This window comes from Pituophis catenifer, unplaced genomic scaffold (genome assembly GCF_029215685.1).
Source record: "Pituophis catenifer annectens isolate HBS135680 unplaced genomic scaffold, rPitCat1.0.hap2 SCAF_1, whole genome shotgun sequence".
NCBI lineage: Eukaryota > Metazoa > Chordata > Lepidosauria > Squamata > Colubridae > Pituophis > Pituophis catenifer.
In genome coordinates, this window is record NW_027256881.1 from 207,817,610 (window position 1) to 207,840,629 (window position 23,020).

The window sequence follows — 23,020 nt, forward strand, 5'->3', positions numbered from 1 at the left end:
CCCATTCGGCAGGTAATAATTTGAATGGAAGTCTACTCTTGTAGAATGTATGTGTGTGAGAGAAAGAGAGGGGGGGAGGGGAAGAGAAGAGGTCAATTTAATTATGAATTGAAGGGTTAAAATATATTTCAGTACCATATGAATTGATGTCATATAGGTTCTCCTGAATCTATATAAAAATAAGAATCCATGGGATAGTGATAATTATAGGTTATTATTTCAGTGAAGACTTAGAGAGATAAGTTCTGGAAAAAATGTGCAAGTTCTGAATTGAAGTGATCTTAAGGGGAAAATGCTTTCTTAGGTGACATGAAGGGGTAGGTAAGAACAAGATGAGAGAATATAGAAAAAGTGATTTATTTGGGTACCCAAAAATAAATGAGAATGATAATCTCTGACACAAAGGTGATGAGGTGCTGAAGGTGGAGAGATCAATTGTTGGTAATTCAACTTTCTTGGGAAAAATAGTTGACGTAGATTGAGTAAAGGTTTGGTTGTAATCACAGATGATGGGAAAGCTACTCAGAACAGAATTAAAGGATCTGTTTGGATTTCAATACATCCACATACAAAGGAGCAGGACTTCAAGTCTGCTGCCATGATGACCACCAACTTGTATCTTGATTTTTTAAAATTTTTTTTACCCCCATCAGCTGTTTCTGCCTTTTTTGCGATGTTTTCTCTCCTCGATGTATTTTGAATCTATTTTCTTGCAAGTTAGTCTTTATAATACATGGCTGTAGCTGAGGGTAATCAGAATTTTGTTTCAAGGTTTATGGAATGTTTCAATGTCCTTCAGGTAAAGAATCCATGTACATTGGTTCATAAAATTTTGTTTAAAAGGGGAAAAGGAATACAGTACATTAAAAATAAGGAGAAATCTAGTAAACCAGACTTTAAACTATCTATTATTATTATTATTATTATTATTATTATTATTATTATTATTAATAATAATAATAGTCTAAAGCTGTTTGGAGCTTTAGCAGCAGGCATTGGAATCCCATGCTGCTTATAATGAAGGATGTGGGTTGCATGGCAATTCGGTTCTGACTTATTAGACAATTAATTCTATTAAAGGAAGTAAAATTTAAGATTAGCAGGCACTAAAAATAACTTAGAAACTCTCGGGTCCCTTTGCTGCTACACAGCTCTTAACTAATGCTATTGTTGTGCGCTGCCCTTAGTCACCTTTGGTAAGTTGGGTAGCTATATAAATTAGTTTAACAAATAAATAATGCAGCTGAACACCTCAGCTTTTCCCTATCCTTAAATCTGATGCTGGAGGACTGCCCTGATAGGTTATTTGACTTCTGTTCTCTATATTCTTCTCAATTATTGTTCTCTTTTTCTTTCTTTCCTTCCTTCCTTCCTTCCTTCCTTCCTTCCTTCCTTCCATCCATCCATCCATCCATCCATCCATCCATCCTATTGGTAATTATAACACCAGAAAGAACAACCTGATAAAGAACAACCAAAAATAAAGCAGTGCTAATAAAATCATGAAAAAATATAGATTAATGAATAACTGAATGACATTTGTAGAAACTAGTAGTATATCCATATTTATCTCTTCTTTGAACTCCAAGATATGCTTGTGGCTGCACTCATCTTTAGTTTGTCTTAATACCATGAGCTGTAGCCTAACATGGTCCCTTTTCTGCTAACCTTCCATTACTTCAGTTTGTCCACGAAGGCTTCCATGTTTAGTAGGATTAAGTCAAGGATACATGACCCCCCCATACTTCCCTGCACTTTATGAAGGAGAACATTGTCAACAAAGTGATTCAAGAATTCCTGAACAAGCTTACTTGGCAAGGTTTGGCCTCCAACAAATATCAGTATAATTAGAATTGGGGAGATAGGGAAACTATAGAGATGACCTAATAAGGCAAGTCAGTATTTATGGACCTCAGCAATTTAAGATGTAGTAAACATTTACAAATCATTTAAAACATAGCAATTATTTACACTTTGTCAAAACCAATTATAGATTAGAAGGTGTGTGGGCTATTAAGACATCTGTCTTGATTTAGTGTACTGCAAGTTTAAGCAGTGAGCATGCTGTAGTAATGGTTTGTATATTTTTGACTCTAAGTGTGTTATATGAAGCCAACCATTGGGATTAGTAAACCTCTAAACTAAAACATGGTTTAATTTACTGCAATCTCTGAACGCAGCCAGCTAAGTTTTGTTATTAATAAGTGTGGCTTAGAGCCTTGTATGTAGCCAGTCATGGAAAGCAGTAGTGAGTTTCAAAAAGTTTTACTACCGGTTCCGTGGGTGTGGCTTGGTGGGCGTGGCATGTCTTGGTGGGCGTGGCAGGGGAAGGATACTGTAAAATCTCCATTCCCACCCCACTCCAGGAGAAGGTTACTACAAAATCCCCATTTCCTCCCGATCAGCTGGAATTCGGGAGGCAGAGAATAGATGGGGGCGGGGCCAGTCAGAGGTGGTATTTACCTGTTCTCCGAACTACTCAAAATTTCCACTACCGGTTCTCCAGAACTGGTCAGAACCTGCTGAAACCCACCTCTGATGGAAAGTCACCATCAATCATAACATAGACTTTTTTTTTTTAAAAAAAAGAAGCTTCCTATTATTCTTAAGAATCCATAACCCGAGTGATCTTTGGCTCCAGCATTTGATGAAGTCTGCAGCAGGCGCTAATAGATAGGCGATGGCAAAGCAGACAAAAAAAAAACCTTTCTTGAATTTTGTTCCTGCCTAAATATAATCCCACACTACTGAAAGCAGTAGCCCTCTATGTAACAAACACAACTTGGCTGCCTACCAAGGTCACAAAGTGTGTCCTATTGAAACCATTCCTCCTATGAAAACAGGTGGCCTCATTCAGAATCAGGGATGGGTTCCTTAAAGAGATCCAGCATTCTAGAGCCTGCTTGTCTTTTTGCTTCAAAATAGCACAAAGAAGAGTAGGGTAATATTTTGTTAATTGGATAGTTCTTCGAGCCACTCAGTTTATTTGAATACATTCAGTCACTGTTACTAAATTAGTTTCATGCCAAGCTGTTAAAAAGCTCTTTTCATGGTTCTGGGCTTGTTTTATGTATTTCTCTTTTAATAAAGAAGCAGCCAAGCATTGGTGATTCATTTTAAAACTTTGTAAAAGGAAAAATACATTCCTTAAAATCTGGTAGAGCAGTTCAGAATAACACTAAGGTAGACTTTGAGATAGTTCAGAACCAAAATTACAGTTTTAGTAACACTATGGGTTAATGTTGTTTGTTTGCTATTTTTTTCCTGTCATCTCATTTTTCATTTTTTGTAAGCTTTTAAGTATCTATTTGTCTTTTTTGGAAGAATTTCTTCTGATACCAGAGAAATAGCTGTTTTATCAATGCAAGGCATCCCACCAATCCTGAGGTATTTGCTGCTTTTAGCTTCATGTCATTACCACCTTGCCTTCTTTTTCCTGAATTTGGAATCCAACAATGTTTCTCAGCCTCATCCTTCCTTTGAATCTTTCAAAATGTTTGAATGTTATTACCGCAACTGATGAAAACCAATAATACAGTTTCAGTTGTTTTGAGGTAGGACACACACATGTATAAAACACTACAGTTGTCTTAGCAACAGTGTAGAAACAGCTGTCATAATCTTCAAGATGCATTTTAACTTCCTAGTCCCATGATGGCGAACCTATGGCACGCGTGCCAGACGTGGCATATAGAGCCTTCTCTGTGGGCATGCACGCCATCGCCCCAGCCCAGCTCCAATCATGTTTCTCCATCACGTTTCACTCAATCAATTCCAACTTCTTGCGAAAGAAAAAGATCTCGCAAAGTTGGAATTGAACTTTTTCACTTGCGCACTTCACAGTGGGCTTCCTGAAGCCCATTACGATGCCAAGCCACAATGGGACCCATGCTGCTCTTTCAGCCCTCTGCTGTGACTCCCTGTGACCCTGTCGTGGCAGAGGGATGAAAGAGCTGTCACCCTGTCATGGCAGTGGTGATGGGCGGAGCCTTAGTGCTGGAGTGAAGCATTCCTGTACTTGTCTTTGCGTGGCAACAGGATTCCACCTTCGTTGTGGAATTTGCTGTTGCCTCCAGCAAAGAGGACTGGGAGAAAATGGCGGGGGGTGGATTTTGCAGGGTGGGGGCCATCCCCTAATCCTGGCCTTCCTCCTCCCTTGGCAGCGCCAAGAGAAAGAAGGGTGTGTATGGGGAAGCGCTCCACTTCCGCGGCTGAGCGCTGAGCACAAAAGCCCAGCTCTTTGGGGGGGGGGCAGCCCGGCAGAAGCACCCCCATTGGCAAGTCAGACAATGGAGAGACCTGGCTCAGCTCTCACAGCAAGACACTGTTCAGCACCTCCGGACGTGAGCTTCTGCCTTTAAAATGCGCTGCACCTTTGAGGAAGCTGGACAGTGATGGCTGGGGCTGTGGGGGGCGGGCAGCGGAGGCGTCAGGGCTGCTCTGGAGGGAAGGAAGGAAGGAAGGAGGGAGGGAAGGAAGGAAGGAAGGAAGGAAGGGTGAAATCAGAAGAGAAGGAAGGAAGGAAGGAAGGAAAAAAAAAGAAGGAAGGAAGGAAGGAATAAGGATGAGATGGCCCTCCAGAGGTTACTGCATTACACTCCCATCATTCCTGAGTTGTGCTGTCAAGGAAATCCAGTGCCACCAGGGAGAAGTCAAGTTATGCAAGAGTGATTGAAATTCTTCACAAAACCTTATTATTCAGGTTAATTGCTATGTTGGCACTTTGTGATAAATAAGTGGGTTTTGGGTTGCAGTTTGGGCATTCAGGCCCTAAAAGGTTTGCCATCACTGTCCTAGTCCATCTCACAGCTCTGAGATGTCCCAGTAATTTCCTGTTCAACTGCTAACAGAGTCTGATATGCTTAGCATCCAAGACAGATAAGATCATCAAAATGCTAGTGCCTCCTGAGTACATTCAAAGAAATAAATAACTTGTTTCACTGCATGCGTAAACCAACTGTCTGCCTTTCAAAAAACGGATGTTACTTTTCATACACAAAAGTTGTAGAAACACTAAACATCTTTAGAGAGCAGCCAGTTGAGGAAAATTGCAGAACACTGAATACTTTTAGGGAATGACATTTTATTTATTTATTTAAAAGATTTATACGGCCATTCATCTTAAGCAACTCTGAGTGACTTACAACAACAATTTTCATGGATATCAGATTGTTGAACTTTATCTGTGTGGATAATTGCAGGTAATTTAATAGGAGAAATCCATCAATGATTGAAGAATAAATGATAATTAAGATGCGTTCCGCACATAATTTCATGACTTCCTTGTTTTATATACAACATACAACAATCCTAAATGTTTGAGAAGAACCAGTGTAACTGAATAAGGGAGACAGACACTTGGATTCCATCTCAACTCTGAACACTTCTTGGAAACATGTATGTTGTTACGAACTCGCTGAGGGAAAAGCAATAATACAGGATAATATTGTAGTATATTCTGCCAGGAATTAAAAAGGAACTGGCTGGCATTGTTTGTAGACTCACTTCTTGTTTAATTAGCATAGCTCTTCAATGGAGTTTGATTAATTAGTTTCATTGTACATGTAACTACTCTAATTAGTATTTTCACATAGGTGTTTTATATTTAGTTTCAAAATCTTAAAGAATTTTAAACAAACCATAGGGAAGAGTCTTGTAATTAACTTCAAACTCTTATTTCAAATCCATCTAACCCCTTAGTAACTTCCCAAAATAAACATTCTAATCACTCTTTTTGCTATTTATTCCAACATTGGAATTTTTAAAAGTTCTTAAACTTGTATAAATCTTATTTTGGCAGCGATAGGAGGAAACTCACCTGGTGCAATGCAAGTTGTCAATTTGTAGATGCTAATATCCAAAAGCCATTGACAAGAAACTTTCAGGAGTGTTTTAAGGAAGAAAATATTGCAAACCCAGTGTCTTTTTGAAGATTTTGACTTGGGCAAAGACAGCTTTCCCTTAGCTCCCAGAGCTCTAAACCCTGCTGAAGACCCTGTCTTACCGTTTCCTCATAGGGAGCCATGTATGGAGGGCTTGTGGGCAATTTTAGGTTCTCTCCTTGCTCTGGAGAGGAGTTCTAAGGAGTGATCTGTTTGCTAGCTCCTTGTTCTGCCATGGCCATCGACTCTACTGTCAGCAGAGCCAGCTTTCAGTCTCTGTCCTTTAAACTCCTTTAACTATTGTTAAAGGGAATGCTAGCCATAATAAAAGCATTTGTATTTGTGTATGTACTGCACTTTCAGAGTTACAGGAATCATGACTATAGGTAAAATGCTGAAATATTGAAAGTTTGCAATGCCTTTTCAAACATGATCCCTTTTCCCAGTGTATATAATTCCACCTTAGTTGTATATGAATATAGCTATAGTCACGACTGTAGCTTTTAATAGCGGCTACATTCATGTACTAATAAGATGGAATTTTATACACAGAGTGCCAATATATTTGAAAAGCCAGGACCCACCATTACACCATTTAACTAACTTTCTGGAGGGTCACAGGAGACTGCCTGCTGACATTGTGACTGAAATTAGTAAAATTGCATGCATACGTTTAGCTGAAAATTTTAGTCCTAACACATTTGGAGGATTCACCAAAAATGGGAGAAAGAACAGTGTGGGATATATACTTCAGGAATGTCTGCATAATTATGTGACCTGGCTTTCAAATACTTAGAAAACCACATCCCTTATTTTCTTTTGAGGGTTCATTATCTGAAACCCATTAGATCTTTTTTTAAAAAGTTCCCTGTTTTTTTCTTGCCATGCTCTCAACTTTTGAGATTTTTTTTCTCCAGTCTCCTCCTCCATTGTTGAATAACAATACATTTTGTTGGAATGATGAGTTAGAATTATTTTATGCTCTCAGTGATTATTCTTTTTCTCCTTGCAGAGAGCAGTCCTCCCCCTCCCTCTTCTTATTCTGCTCTGCCAGCTATGTGCAGTTTTCTTGTAGATCCCTAGTTTGTCATAGAAGCACAGGAAACAAAAAATATAAAGGGCATTTGAGGACTTCTGTTCTATCAAAACAAAAAGTTTATTTTTTTCTTTGCTTCTTGTTTCTAAGTGGCAGATTTCTTCTGGGAAACCAGCTAATTAATTTATAAAATGTTAGTTCTCCATTGAGAGTGGAGACAGCAGCCAGCGTGGGTAGTGCCCATCCAATCAGCTTCAAGGACTGAGCCTGTCAATTTTTCTTAGTCCCGCCCTGTTGCCGGGCATGCCCAGTTTTTTGGCTCAGTCCTTCAGCGCTGACTGGTGTGTGGGACTTCTCTCTGGCTAAAATTCTCCATTTATTTCCTTCTTATTGGGATTTTTTGGAAAAATTGACCTTGGACTGCTTTGACTGTGCTCTAGCTATTCGATTTGGACACTGACTGCTGCTCATGGCTGACTTGGACTGTTCCGACATCGTGTTTGTGAGTTTGAATTAGGGAGTGATCTCCGTTAGAGCGATCTCTCCTGGTTCTTCCAGGGGCGTGGGGACTTTTTGCCCTCGATCTCCTCAAGGGAGGGTTTTGGAACTTTGATCTTCGGGGGACAAGCCCTTCCATTGCGCTCCCCTCGCCCCTCGTTACTTTCGCTTTCGCCTCTGGCAATAGCGGCGTTTCGGGAGGCTTCCCAGTCTGGCGCCCGCCATTTTGGATTGTAAACTTTGCCGCCTTTGGGGGAGAGCAATACTTAAACAGCTTGCCGAAACGCTCTCCTTTGCGGCCGCTCGTATCCCGCTATTAGATTTAAGGCAAAAGGTGGTGGGCTGAGTGATTCTATTGAGGAGCTTCGCGCCCCCCCCCACTGGTTTTTCTTACCGGTAAATGCGGCCTGGCTAATTACTTGGTGGCTAATCTATGCTAATTGCTGTTGCTGGCTGCGTGACTGCAGCTGAGGAGCTTCGCGCCCCCCTCCCCTCTTCCTATTCTGCAGTGGCCTTATTCTGGAGCCCCCTCTCATTGATCCCAGTGGAGCTTCACGCCCCCTTGATCTGATGCAACATCTGTTTGTTTAGCCACTGGCCACCATTAAATTTAGTGGAGCTTCGCGCCCCCACCTGTGTGCTTGAGTTATAACGGTCACAAGTCTGTGACCTTAATTGTCTGAATTTTTGATTGATTGTTTCCTCGCCCACAGTAACGTGTCAGAGGCCTTTCCCCCCCCCACCATTGCCACCACTCCTCCCAGTTCGTGGAGTTTTTTCGCTCCCACCTTGATTTGTTTGGCCTTGAGGGTAACTATTGAGTGGCAAATTATTCGAGACTGTATTCCGTGGAGTTCCTTTCGCTCCCTTTACTGATTAAAGTCTGATTTGAGTCACAATCTGGTGTGTGGGGGTCTTACTTCCAATTGTTACCATGCCTAAGGCCCTTTCAAAGTCTAAGCACGGCCGTAAGGCCAGTGCAGGTGAAGTTGGCCAATCAGACTCCACGTCTGTTACCCAGCAATCTGCCAGGGAAAATTCCAGGTCACATTCCAAGACTCCTCAACTGTCACGTTCCCATCACAGATCTTCTAAAGTGGAACAACGTAGAGACAAAGTTTTGACCAGATTATGTGACAAGGCCTGCGCCCAGTCGCCTCCTCCCACTCTTCAACCACCTGCCCCTTCTAATCCATCCACAGCTCCTTTGCCTCATTCTCCTACTCCTGACCAGCTATCTCTCCAAGATTGTCCAGTGACTATTTCCGAGGAAGATTTGTGGGGCCCTGACTCAGTTTCTCAACAGCCAGTCCCTGATCCAGCAACGGTACCGGAGGCTCCTTCTTCTGGGCCTGTACCTGTCTCTTCCTTGAATTCAGTCGTTCCTCCAGATCAGCTACAACAAATGATTGAGGCGGCGGTTCAACGGTCCTTGGCCACCCGTTCGGGCTTCTTCAGTCAACATGGATCGGTCAGAGAGGCCTCTCCCTTTTCAGCGGACCACGGTGACGAAGGATGTTCACATTCAGTTCGATCCGCCTCCCCTACATCATCTCACTACAGTCATCATTCAGCCTTGATCGATGAAGGAGATCCTGATTCTGACCTTTCAGAAGATGAGAACCTTCCTCCAGATCAGCCTGCCTTCACAGGTCTCTTTCCTCAGGCCTTATTCAAATCGTTGCTGTTCAAGGCTGTCAATACGGCTCGTTTATCTTCTCCAAACGCTGATCCAGTACCCCCTTCTTCTTCCTCTGCATCGTTGGACCCGATGTTCGCGGAACCAGCTAGACCTATAACATCCGTTCCTACTCCTCCTCTCTTTCTGGATGTAGTGAAACGACAGTGGGAGTCCCCAGCTTCTGCCCCCCTCCCTTCGTCTAACGACAAAAGGAATTTTCAAGTATCTTCGGACCTTGAAGCTCTTCTTCAAATTCCTTCGGTAGATGCTCCAGTGGCAGCTCTTCTTCCTAACTCCAATGTTCCGGGCGAGCCGGACGAAGGGCTCCGCCCTGATGAACGCAGATCGGATCAGGTTCTTCAAAAGGCCTTTCAAAGTTCTTCCTGGGCGATTAAAGCAACCACCACAGCATCCTTCTTCAATCGGACAACCTTGCTGTGGTTGCGTCAATTACAAGACAAGCTAGCTCCAGGAGATGCTCGTATCAGACAAGACCTGAATAAAATTGTGGCTGCCGTGCAATTTTCAGCCGATTCTACTCTGAATGCTGCCAGGTTCTCCGCTAAATCTTTGGCTTCAGCGGTCACGGCTCGTCGTCTGCTGTATCTCCGTCACTGGCAGGCGGATGCCAGACACAAGTGGCGTTTGGCTTCGGTGCCCTTCAAGGGCACGAAACTCTTCGGGGATGCTTTAGAGCCTTTCCTCACAGAAACCAGGGACAAAAAGAAAGTTTTAGCTGCTGCTTTCCGGAGAGGAGCGCCCCGCTTCTCACCTTATCCTTCTCGCTCCTTCTCTCGAGGTGCAGATGGGGGGTCCTCCTCTTCTTCTCCCTTTCCCTCATTTAGGAGAGATGGGTCCTTCAGCAGACAGCGGGGTTCTTCCGATAGATCATTTAGAGGGCGCTCCTTTAATTTCAGGCGGCCCTTTCGAGGAGGAGGAGGTCGTTTCGCCCGTCGCCGTCGCTGATTGCCCTTTGAATCCCCCCATTGGTGGTAGATTGGGTCTCTTTGCCACTGTCTGGGAAGAATCCACTTCGGACAAGTGGGTACACGCCACCTTAAGATCTGGGTTGGCCATTGAGTTTCTTGCCCCCCCTCCGCGCACCTTTGTTTGTTGCCCGATTTCCCGTAATCCCGCCAGGAGATCCCTTATGGATTCTTCTGTTCAGCATCTTCTATCTATCAGGGCAATTCAACCTGTACCTCCTGGTCAGGAAGGATCGGGATTCTATTCAAGGGTGTTTCTGGTCCCCAAATCCTCGGGGGGGTGGCGTCCTATCCTGGACCTCAAACGTTTAAACAGATACGTCGTGTATCGAAGATTCAAAATGCAGTCATTGAAGTCTATTCTAGACGGTGTGCGGAGGGGCGATCTCCTCTCTTCCATAGACCTAACAGAGGCTTACCTTCATATTCCTATCCTCCCATCCCATAGACAGTTTTTGAGATTTTGTTATAACGGAACTCACTACCAATATAGGGCCCTACCATTTGGCCTATCTTCTGCCCCCCGCACCTTTACGAAGGTGCTGGCTGCTTTGGCGGCTCGACTCCGTCTCTGTTCAGTCCGCCTCATGTGTTATTTAGATGATATCCTCCTGTTGTCCCCTTCTGTGCAACAGGCTGCCCGGGATATTCGCCTGACGGTTGAGACACTAGCGGCTCACGGCTTCTCTGTTAACTTGGAGAAGAGCCACCTTTCTCCCTCCACTAGATTAGTACACTTGGGTGCCCTGATTGACTCCCTTCAGGGCAAAGTTTTTCTTTCTCCCGATAGGCAAGCTAGTCTGAGGCAGTTATCTTACCAGGTTGAAGGAAGTCGGGTGGTCTCCCCCTATGTCTTATCTCAACTCTTAGGTAAGATGATATCGGCGATAGCTATTGTTCCCTGGGCTCAACTCCATGCCAGGGAACTCCAATGGTTTCTTTTACCTTTGCAGAAGGCTGGCAGAGGCACTTCATTGAAGCCGATTCCACTCCCTCCGGCGGTACGAAGATCCCTCCGGTGGTGGCGCTCCCCCGCTCTATCGGCGGGGTGTTCCTTCCTCGAACCTTCGAGGGTAGTGGTGACGACAGATGCCAGTCTCCTGGGTTGGGGGGCCCATTGTCAAGGTCAACTGGCTCAAGGGACTTGGACAACCTCGGAAGCTCGTCATCCCATCAATTGGCTGGAATTGAAGGCGGTTTTTCTCGCTCTAAGGTCATTCCGTCACCTGGTCTCCGGAGCCCACGTCCTCGTCCTCACGGACAACGTCGCAGCAAAGGCTCATTTGAACAAACTGGGGGGCACCAGGTCGAAGTCTCTTCTGACTCTGGCAGTCACGCTGGGTGTATGGTCAGAGCGCCACCTGTGTTCCCTTCGGGCGGAACACATATCCGGGGTACAGAATGTTCAAGCGGACTGGTTGAGTCGCCAGCGGATAGACAATGCGGAATGGCATCTCCTCCCATTCCTCTTCCAGGAGCTGTCTCTTCGCTTCGGCCGTCCAGTAATCGACCTGTTCGCAACTCACGAGAACGCTCAACTTCCGCTGTTCTTTTCTCGGTACCCTCATCCTCGAGCGGCCGGTGTCGATGCTCTTCGAACTCCATGGCCGTCGGGCCTTCTGTACGCATTTCCTCCGACGACCCTCCTCCCCAGGGTCATCCGCAAGATTCTATCCGAGCGAGCGGAAGTGATCCTTGTTGCACCTCATTGGCCTCGGAGACCCTGGTTTGCGGACCTCGTGTCCCTATCGGTGACCCCATCGTGGCGCATTCCTCTCTCGGACAATATGCTTTCACAGGGCGCTCTGAAGCACCCAGACCCGGCCTGGCTCAATCTAACCGCTTGGAGATTGAGCGGTGCACTTTGAGGGAGGTTCAAGTCCCGGCAGATGTTGTACATACCTTATTATCCTCCCGACGACCTTCTACAGAACGCATTTACTCTGCCACCTGGAGGAGCTTCTATAACTGGTGTAATCAAGTCGGTGTCATGCCTCTACAACCGTCTATTGTACATATTCTGATGTTTTTGCAGAAGGGCCTTTCCCAAGGGCTCTCCCCTAATACTCTCCGCCGACACATTGCAGCCTTATCTTCAGTACTCACCTGCGGCTCCTTGTCGTCTCTCGCTCAACACCCTTTGATCCGTCGGTTCCTTCGGGGAGCAAAGAACTTGTGCCCTCCTGTTCTGCATCGCTACCCTACTTGGGACCTTCCTCTGGTCTTACAATCGCTTACGAGTCCTCCATACGAGCCTCTTCAGACTACTAGCCTCAGGCTTCTCACATGCAAGGTTGCCTTCCTGGTGGCCATTACTTCAGCTCGCCGCATTTCTGAGCTCGCCGCCTTGTCTACTCGTCCGGATCTTTGCGTTTTCCACACTGACCGGGTGGTGCTCCGTTTGGACCCGACCTTCGTGCCAAAGATCAACTCCGTGTTCCACCGTGCCCAGGAGCTTATCCTGCCTAATTTCTGCCCCCGACCTACTCACCCTCGGGAGCATCGTTGGCACTCCCTTGATGTCCGACGGGCACTGCGGGTTTACCTGAAGAGGACGGCTCCCTTCCGTCGTTCGGAGTCTCTCTTTGTATCCTTCTTACCTACTTCTCAAGGCAGTAAGGTCTCGTCTTCAACCATCGGTCGTTGGATTCGCCAAACTATCGCCACAGCCTATGATGTTAGATCCCTTCCGCGACCTTCAGGATTGACAGCTCATTCCACCCGCAGCGCAGCTACGACGGCAGCTTGGGCGACGCAGGCTTCGTTGCTGGAAATTTGTAGGGCTGCCACGTGGTCTTCTCCTAGCCCCTTCATCAGACACTACAAACTCGATCAGTTTGCGTCAGCCGAAGCCTCGTTTGGTCGCCGGGTTCTGCAGAGAGTTGTTGCCGGAGAAAACAATGCGGTCCAGCGTGATCCCCCCCTATCATCGGGACAGTGAACTTGGGTATGTCCCACGCTGGCTGCTGTCTCCACTCTCAATGGAGAAGGATCGTTGGTCTTACCTGATACGTTCCTTCTCGTTGAGTGGAGACAGCAGCCAGACCCTCCCTCTCTTTCTGCACGCTGGACTCAAAAGAACCTTTCTGTTTTTCTGTCTTGCTTTCCTTGTCCCACACACCGAGTCTGTCTTCCAGTCTTCGCCAAAACTGGGCATGCCCGGCAACAGGGCGGGACTAAGAAAAATTGACAGGCTCAGTCCTTGAAGCTGATTGGATGGGCACTACCCACGCTGGCTGCTGTCTCCACTCAACGAGAAGGAACGTATCAGGTAAGACCAACGATCCTATTCACTGCCCATTGCCATACTTCTATGAAATTAGTTTTTTTTTTTTAATTTGATTTATATGCCGCCCTTCTCCGAAGACTCAGGGCGGCTTACAATGTGCTCAGCAATAGCCTTCATCCTTTTGTATATTTATACAAAGTCAGCTTATTGCCCCCACAACTGGGTCCTCAATTTACCTACCTTAGAAAGGATGGAAGGCTGAGTCAACCTTGAGCCTTGGCGAGATTCGAACCCTGCAGTAATTGCAGGCAGCTGGTCTTAATAACCAGCTTAATAACAGGGTGCCTTAAACCCCTGTAAACCCCTGTACTACCAAGGCTCTTTTTCTATGAGCTATAAATGTAAATGTTCTGAATGTAAATAATATGGGCAAAAGAGATTTGATACTGCTTGGTGGGCTTATATTTTGTCATAAATTTAATTTGTTGCTTCTTCATTGCCTGTTAATGTGGCCATATTTTTTACTTTGAGAAAGTATTAATAAATTTCAGTATTCAATTTCTAAGGAGAGATTATTCTATGCATGTGGTTACCCAAAACTTCCCATACTTGTAATACATAAATGGCACAAGTCAGTTTTGTGATGGACTTTACACATTTAGTCACATGAAATGTGAAAGTAAACCTGGAAAAAATGCATAGGTCTTTTAAGAGATGGTATGGAGAAGATAAGGAAGAGGAAATGGAATTTACTCTCTTGATAGACCTGGAATGGAGCGATTAAGCAGTAGAGCGTATTTCCCCCTGAAATAGCTCGGCTTCTGAAGTAATCATTTCCAAATAATGAATCATGACACTAATAGTGATTTGATCATTATTTGTAGGATTTCCTGCACAAAATATGAGTCTTTGATTGAACTGGAGTGGTTGACAATTTGGTAATTAATACCAATTGTAAGATCACAATTGTTCTATAGTATAATGCTTTTGTATGTTGTGTGTGTATTGTATGTTTTCAATGTTATTATTGTCTCCTTCATTGATATTATAGTGCGGTTAGCTCTATATAAGGCTTTCTATCAATGAGTGAGTGGTAGGGCAGAGCAAGGGAATTGCCAAAAGAACCAGTTACCCCAGCTCATTTTATATGCTGATTTATCAGTTACTATTTTTGTAGTTCTTTTACGTACTTCGTTGAGATAAAATTCAGATGACTGAAACAATTAGGAATAAGTACTCAGAAGTAGTGTTGGCCCAGAAGAGAGAATCTTTATCAGAAATGGCTGTAGACTGGTTTATATAATTTCAACTATGTGAGGACAAAAATGTTGCGAGATTAAAGAAGGCGTGTGTGGGTGCACGCATATGCACAGAACAGCAGTCCAATTAGACTGTCCAGTGAAACTCTGGTTTAGATCAAAGGATTGCAGAAACTGGCTTGGCCTGTAACTGGATCAAACCGCAATGCTGAATATGCTGCTTTGGGTTTTGTACTGACTTCTTAGAGTGATGTAATTGCTATGGATCCTGAAGTCAGGTCCTGACTTCTTTTTATATCTGATGCATTATAATGAGTTAATTTCCTCCCCAATTTTAAATCCTTTGGAAGGGGTGGCAGTTCACTTACTCCCAGACTGGCAGATAACTCTGAAGTGACAAGAAACGGTTAGCACTTCTGAGTGTATCTCAGCACAGCTGAATATCCTTGCCCTCCTAGAAGACTAGGAGATCAGTTGGTATCTTTGAAGTCTTTATCAGCCTAAGGCCGTGATGGCGAACCTATGGCACGCGTGCCACAGGTGGCACACATAGCCATATCAGTGGGCACGCGAGCTCAGCCACCTGATTTTTGGGCCTTCTGGGCCTAAAGGCCCAGGCTGTTTCCTGCCTTCGGAGGGCCTCGGGGGGTGGTGGGGAAGGCCCGTTTTTTGCTCTCCCCAGGCTCCAGAGCCTTTTTAGGAGTCTGGAGAGGGAGAAAACGGCCTTCCCCACTCCCTCAGAAGCCCTCTGGAGGCCAAAAATGGCCCATTTGCCAACTTCTGGTGGGACCAGAAGGCCCTATTTTTGCTCTCCCCAGGCTCCAGTGGGGACCAGAAGTTGGCAAACGGGCTGTTTTTGGCCTCCAGAGGGCCTCCGGTGAGGTGGGGAAGGCCGTTTTCTCCGTCCCCAGGTTCCTAGAAAGGCTCTGGAGGGATAGCAAAAAACGGGCCTTCCAGTCCCACCGGAAATTGGCAAATGGGCCGTTTTCCTAGAAAGGCTCTGGAACCTGGGGAGAGAGAAAAACAGGCCCACCGGGCCATCACATGCCAGGAGCAGGGGCAGCGGGGGGGTCATGCACGCATGCATGGGCGGGGCGCATAGAATTATGGGTGTGGGCGTATGCACATGCGACCCCCCCGTGCTCCCCCTCCTCCTGGCACGTGATGGCAAAAAGGTTAGCCAACACTGGCCTAAGGCTTGTTTGAGGTGAGAAGCTTGTATCACTTCCTACATATGCCTGATGACTGGTAGGGAAAGGACTAGTTGCAGAACCTAAGTAGTGGAGATACTTAGCTAGGTTGTCATTATACTGATTTTCTGTATCTGGGGCAAGGCAATCTTTTTGCATGTGTGGATGATGTAACCAGACCAGTGGGATTTTTAAAAAATTAAATAAGAATATTTAGTCTGTCAGATGGTTTAACATTCTTAATTCAATTGTGATTTTTTTCAGATACACAAAATGATTCAACCAAGTTTTGATAATGTAGTTTGGCAATCTCTATGGGGAATTCAGAAAAAGGCTAAAGCAGGGATGGTAACTATGGCCTCTTTGCAACCTGTCGACTTCAACTCCCAGAATTCCTCAGCCAGCATGGTGTTGGTTCACAGGTTGCAAAGGGGGAATAGTTGCTCTTCCCCGCCCCCGGGCTAAAGACAGCAACATGAAATATACTCTTGTGCAATTCAATGAGAAAGACATATGCAGCATCTGAATGTTTTGAAGCCATGGACCTGGACAAATGCAATAATTCAAAATATACAGCAGAAATGTCAATTTTGAGAGGAATATCTATTTTATCTGTTACTTTAAAAAAAATTAGGTATAAGTATATGCACTGAAAAAGAAAATGAATGTACTGATCACACATCCAGTAGTAGTATGTGGGTATATCCTTGATACTTTTTAGTGAATGCATCCTAAAGGGAGAGTACAGGTAGGCTGTGATCAGTGCAAGTTTGACTAATACGTTTGATTTAGTGCAATTTGTAAATTGATAGTAGCTTCTGTTTAATGTGATCCAAAATTCAGTTAATGAGAGGCTAACCCATGTTCAGTTGCTGTTGGGATTTTAGATGCTGCTAATCTTCATGTGTTCAAAATGGGAAAAAAAGAATATATTGTATGAGAGAAACAATACAAGTTTTGTTTTAAAAAAGGCTTATTACATTATAGCAAACATTTGATGTAACTGACAGACATGAGTATGGTTATAGTAATCCTAAAAAGGATAAGATGGTGGAATGCCTGAATCTGAAGTAGATTTTGTTTTTAATGATGTTTTCTATAGCTACTCTGTGACTTAGTTAACCATAAATTTAAATTAGTATATTTCTATCCCTTACTATAATATTTCATTAATATACATATATATGCTTATGTTTAATTTTTTTCATTGCCTATTTCTGTCAAGCTGTTACCAATTATCACAATTTCTATAGAAATATCTCTTAGAATATGGCAAATTCAAGTAATGCAGCCATTTCATCGTATTCACTAACTACATTAATTGAGACCTACCTGTAATTACAAATAACCTGCAGTTAGAAATGAATTTGTTGCCTTTAGGTTGATAATTATTAATTTTAGGGGATTTAAAAAAATGATTAGTGGATTATATCAGTGACAATTTAGTAGAATATTCTATATACTTTCTTTAGGATGTTACTAACATTCGAACTCCACACTTGATGAAATCAAAATACTGATAAAACATCAAGGGAAAAACCATTTATGTTGGTACCGGGTTGAAATAATTCAGGCAGAATTTTAAAGACATCCTAATTTTTTTTTTGCATAATGAATCTGATCAGGATAAAACTTCAGAACCTTGGACTTGGTAAATGCCACACAGGGAGCTGCTGATCATTCCTAAAAAAAAGTGAAAATACTTTTAGTAGTGTTGTGGTGCCTATGAAAATAGGAACAAAGAATAAACAAAAAGCTGAATCACAGGCAATCTCATTTGATCCCATAACTGGACTGAAAGCTCTAGTCTATAACTTTCTTTTATTGCCTCTGTTGCAATGATAATATCTCCCTCCCTCTCTCTCTCCCTCCCTCCCTCCCTCCCCCTCCTTCCCTCTCCCTCCGTCCCTCTCTCTCTCTCCCCCTCTCTCCCCCTCTCCCTCCATCCCTCTGTGCCTCCCTCTCTCTCCCCCTCTCCCCCCTCCCTCCCTCCTTGGGAGTAATCATTTCTAGGTTATGGATCTTCCTATATGTACTTGATACATTGTTGTCTACATAATAATAGCTAGGAACCAAGCCAGCATTCTCCCTTTATATATCATATGTATTTATTAAGCCATTTTATTTAATATGTCCAAGTCCTAATTTTTCTTTTTGCTACTAGTGAGAATAGGTAGCTGGTAAAATAGTTGGGCCTTTACATTTTCCAAATGCTTTAAGGACATTAATTAATCAGCTGCTATCTTTGGAACCAATTCGGACCAAATTCTCAGTTTGAGGGTTCTGCTAGACATAAACTTTGAAGCCCATGTCAAAACACTGTTCTAGTAGTGCATAGTGATATCCTATTCTAAGATTACTAAAACATCTTTAGTAAGATAATAAGTCAAGATTCAAGCTACAGAAGATGGAACTGCACTGTTTGATAAGCTGCAACTCTGATGTTTTATGCTGAAATTTCTCTTTCAAATTTTTAGATTTAATCAACATCAGTCTGCTCCTACGTACTACGTACAATCCTTGCATTGTATGTTGTTATATTCATATTATTTGTTGTAAAATCTCTCTTTCACATGCTTAGCATTTGCTGGCTAAGATTATGCCTTGCAATAAACAAGCAACATTTTTTTTTTTATTAAAGAGTTTTACAAGACAAAAAACATTTTTACAAGAAAAACATAAACCATTTGCCATCTTTCCATATATGGATTGTACAATCACATTTACAAATTAACAACCTCTTAAAAAAAACAGTTATGTAAACTCCAAGAACCTCTCCAGATTCTTTACACATGTTTTCCCTTCCCTCCTCCCCCATCCTCCCCCAACCTTCCCCCCCACCCGGACTTCCCAGAGCAAATACAGGATATAGCATCTAACAAACATATAGAAAGAAAAAAAAACTTTAACTCCCCTTTCATATCTAAATATAACTATTTAAACCAATTATTATTTAAAAGTAATCGATCCAACTTCTTTCTTATCCGTTCTTCAATAATAAGCGAGTCTTCTTTCTTCCAGCATTTCACAATCAAAATCCAGATACAATTAACCATCACATCTCCAACCCTTGCATATATAAACACATTAGCAAAATATTTTAACAATCTCGAATAAAATATATTGTAAAAAAACCTTATTTTTACTTTTTGCCCCACAAACTTATATTAATTCTGCCTGGAAACATTCCTTGCTTAATAACTTTGTACAAACTTATTCATCTTGTTCTCTACAAATCCATTACGTATAATCAAATAACATCTTGAATCTTTAAAAAATATTATAAAAACCTTCCCTCAACCCTTGCACTATTTTTAACCCATAAGCATATATAGATTCTTCAACAAAACATTCCTTGACATATAACTTTAGTATTAATATACTTCAAGACAATGATAAAACATAACATTATTTAATGTAACTTTTCTAGACAAATCATATCCCTAAATATAAGTAAATCATTCATTTTCACTATAGTATAACTTTTCAAAACAAATCATATCCCTAAATGCAGGTATAATCATTCATTTTCACTATTACTATCCTCCCCCAACAAAAAGATTGTAATTTTTCCATCTCCATTTTTTCCTAACTTTTTTGCGAACTTGCTTTTTCAGTCTTATTCATCCACCTTCATCTTGTTCTCTTCGCAAAGTAGTTCCTCTCAGTGAACGCATCTCCTTAACTGCGATTAAGAATCCATTTTTGTAAAAAAATTGTAAAGTTCCACTTAGAATCTTCTTTCTTATATTAGGAATCCCAACACCTCCTGACAATTTTCCAATTGACTGTAACAAAGCCTTTGGGGACACCTCAGTCAGTATTAATAATAGCTAGGAACCAAGCCAGCATTCTCCCTTTATATATCGTATGTATTTATTAAGCCATTTTATTTAATATGTCCAAGTCCCAATTTTTCTTTTTGCTGCTAGTGAGAATAGGTAGCTGGTAAAATAGTTGGGCCTTTACATTTTCCAAATGCTTTAAGAACATTAATTAATCAGCTGCTATCTTTGGAACCAATTCGGACCAAATTCTCAGTTTGAGGGTTCTGCTAGACATAAACTTTGAAGCCCATGTCAAAACACTGTTCTAGTAGTACATAGTGATATCCTATTCTAAGATTACTAAAACATCTTTAGTAAGATAATAAGTCAAGATTCAAGCTACAGAAGATGGAACTGCACTGTTCGATAAGCTGCAACTCTGATGTTTTATGCTGAAATTTCTCTTTCAAATTTTTAGATTTTTTAGATTTAATCAACATCAGTCTGCTCCTACGTACTACGTACAATCGTTGCATTGTATGTTGTTATATTCATATTATTTGTTGTAAAATCTCTCTTTCACATGCTTAGCATTTGCTGGCTAAGATTATGCCTTGCAATAAACAAGCAATATTTTTTGAGTTACAAGATAATAATATTATATCATCTTTATTGTATCTATAAAATGGCATTTGTTCCAATAAACTCTTAAATTAGTGAGGAAAGTTAGGAAAATCTGACTGAATTGCAAGTTCAAAGAAAAAGCCCCAGGTTCAATCCTCAATAATTTGAATCTCGAAAGAGCCAGAATCAACCAGTGTAGACGAGACTGAATTAGAGATTTCCATTTCTCCACACAACAACAACAACAACAACTGATTTAGTCCCAATGAATGGGGTTTATTTGTTTCAAAAATGTATGAGTTTCTCAGCAGCACTCAATGGTGATACTCCATGAGAGAATAAAATCAATGCAAGTAAAAGAATAGATAAACCAGCATCAGCTAAAATAGCAGATAAATGTCACAGAAACAGAAAAGCCACCATAACATTAAAAATGCAGCAGAAGTAAAACCAATAAAAAAAACTTTGCCTAGTATGATAATGATAACAAAGAAAGTGCATTTTGATTTCTTGAAGCAGTCATGGTGATTAAACTCTCTCCCCACTCTGCAATCTTAAACAGACTTGAGAATGTTTGATAAATTAATTTGTTGCAGAGAAATTAGGAAGCCATACTAGAAGAAGCTAACAGCATTCTGGAATCTTGCTCTCTAGTTAGTTAGTCTCCAGGCTTAAATCCTGGTCTCTTCTCCCATCTTTTCAAGTCAAACAGCCATTATATCTGCTTGATCCTGATCTTGAAGATTTCTAGCATCTGTCTCATGCTTGTAAAATAGGTTTTAATAGTATGAGATTCAGAGATTCTACCTCAGTAATTTCAACTCTGAAACCAGGAATTGTCTCATGGGCCTGATACAAAAGTCTCCAGTGATTCACAAATTAATAAAATGTATCATGGTTTGCCATCATATAAATATACCAATATTTTTTTTAAAAAAAAAATATTGCAAAATGAAGCTGCTTTTTCAGCATGTCATTTTGGCCACTTATCTAACCAAGTGGTTTTCATTACCCAAAACAAATTTAATATGAATGTCTGTGCATAAACAACATAAAATATTGAGCTAAATCATCATCTTGAAACTTCACAAGAAATAAAAAGTATAGTAATGTTGCTTTTCAATTTGGCATGCGTCCCCTTCTCATAAGAACATTTGCTTCCTAAAAATTTAGCTCAAAATTTTATGGAAAGGAAATTAAAGCATGCATTCTGTCACAATGAAAATAAGCAAGTATCGTTTGGAATTTTCCAATTTATCACTTAAGAGAAAGCATGGGGCTTCGAGTCAAAATTTAAACTAAAGCCTCACCTTTCTCACAGATGGATGTGGTCATAGAGAACCACGTAGATGAACCCGGCAAAGATATGAAGACCATTAGCAAAACATAAACTCAGTCTGGGGGGGAAAAAGACAGTTTGAGAAAGTTGCCCTGTCTTGACTCTCTTGAGTTGAAGAGGGAGAGAAAAGGAAATGCTGCAGGGCTTTAGAGATTCTGTTACTATATAGCCTAAATACAGTAAATAAAGGAGAGTTCCAGTATTTCTTGGAGAGGATATTTCCTGACTTGGCCAATCTAGAACGGCTGACAGGTGGAAAGTGGCCATCTTAGCGCAGAACTTGGGACCATCTCTGTTGGGATACACCAAGGAGGGAGTGGAACTTCATGCCTCAAAGCAATAGGTCAGAGCTGCTCACTTGAGGGCAGCTCCATGGTGACGGACAAAGGAGAGTTCAGGATGGAGAAACCTGTGGAGGATGCAGAACCTTCACATCAGCCCCAAATAGCAGAGCTCCCTTGGTAGATTGTAAGAACACATTCTTGTTCCTGCCACTCTGTTGGGGATGGTGTTCTACCTTTCTTCGCATTAGAAAGTAATGCTTTTCTCCTGGCCAAGTTCGTTAAGACGCATCGCCACCACTGTTGCCTCCTACCTATGCCCTCCTTTCTAAAGGGGCCATCCTAAGTAAAGGCTGTAGAGCAGTGGTGGGATTCAAAACATTTTACTATCGGTTCTGTGAGCGTGGCTTGGTGGGTGTGACATGGCTTGGTGGGTGTGGCAGGGGAAGGATACTGCAAAATCTCCATTCCCTCCCCACTCCAGGGGAAGGGTACTGCAAAATCCCCTTTCCTCCCAATCAGCTGGGACTCGGAAGGGAGAGAATAGATGGGGGCGGGGCCAGTCAGAGATGGCATTTACGGGTTCTCAGAACTACTCAAAATTTCCGCTACCAGTTCTTCAGAATTGGTCAGAACCTGATGAAACCCACCTCTGCTGTAGGGTGCAAGGGGGCCCTGAGGAAAGTCAGCCTGTCTTTAATTACTGTGTTGTTTCCCCTGACTGATGCAGGTGGAAGAAACCTACACATGCTTGTTAGCAATAGAGGAGGCTTGGAGAAAGGGGAAAGTATCAGAGGAAAAAGAGTGTTGTTTCTTAAGGGTGCATGGGCCAGATTAAAGCCCCACAGGCCCAGGAGGCCCAGTCCTTGCTTATAAAAAAAGGCAAGTTCATATGTTGTCACAATATGTATTCTAATACTGATTGTCTTACTGTATGTTATTTGTTGATGTAATTGTGGAATAACTTGAAGTAATTGGAGGCCCAATTTGGACCTCAGTTCTAAACTTATTTATTCACTGATAAAATTGAATATTTGCAAAAGGTCAGGATGCTTGTGAAAAATGTGCACACCATCCTACAGTTTATCATGAGAAGTGAATTTTATTGAGTTGTGCTACGTTTTGATTGAATCCTGTGACCTTTCCAAGGAGAGAATCTCTGTTTTATTGCCATCTATTGAACAAGTTCTGAACCTTGCTTGAGCAGCCCCTAGGTTAAACAAGAGGATCTGTTCCAGGAACTGTTAC

At 42.3% G+C, this 23,020-nt stretch overlaps 1 protein-coding gene across 2 annotated transcripts in view; it reads left to right on the forward strand.

Annotated features, from left to right (window-relative positions):
• The window catches only part of CACNB4 (calcium voltage-gated channel auxiliary subunit beta 4), an 83,258-nt gene that overhangs the window by 25,655 nt on the left and 34,583 nt on the right, over positions 1-23,020 (forward strand). The gene's annotated exons all lie outside the window — the stretch shown is intronic.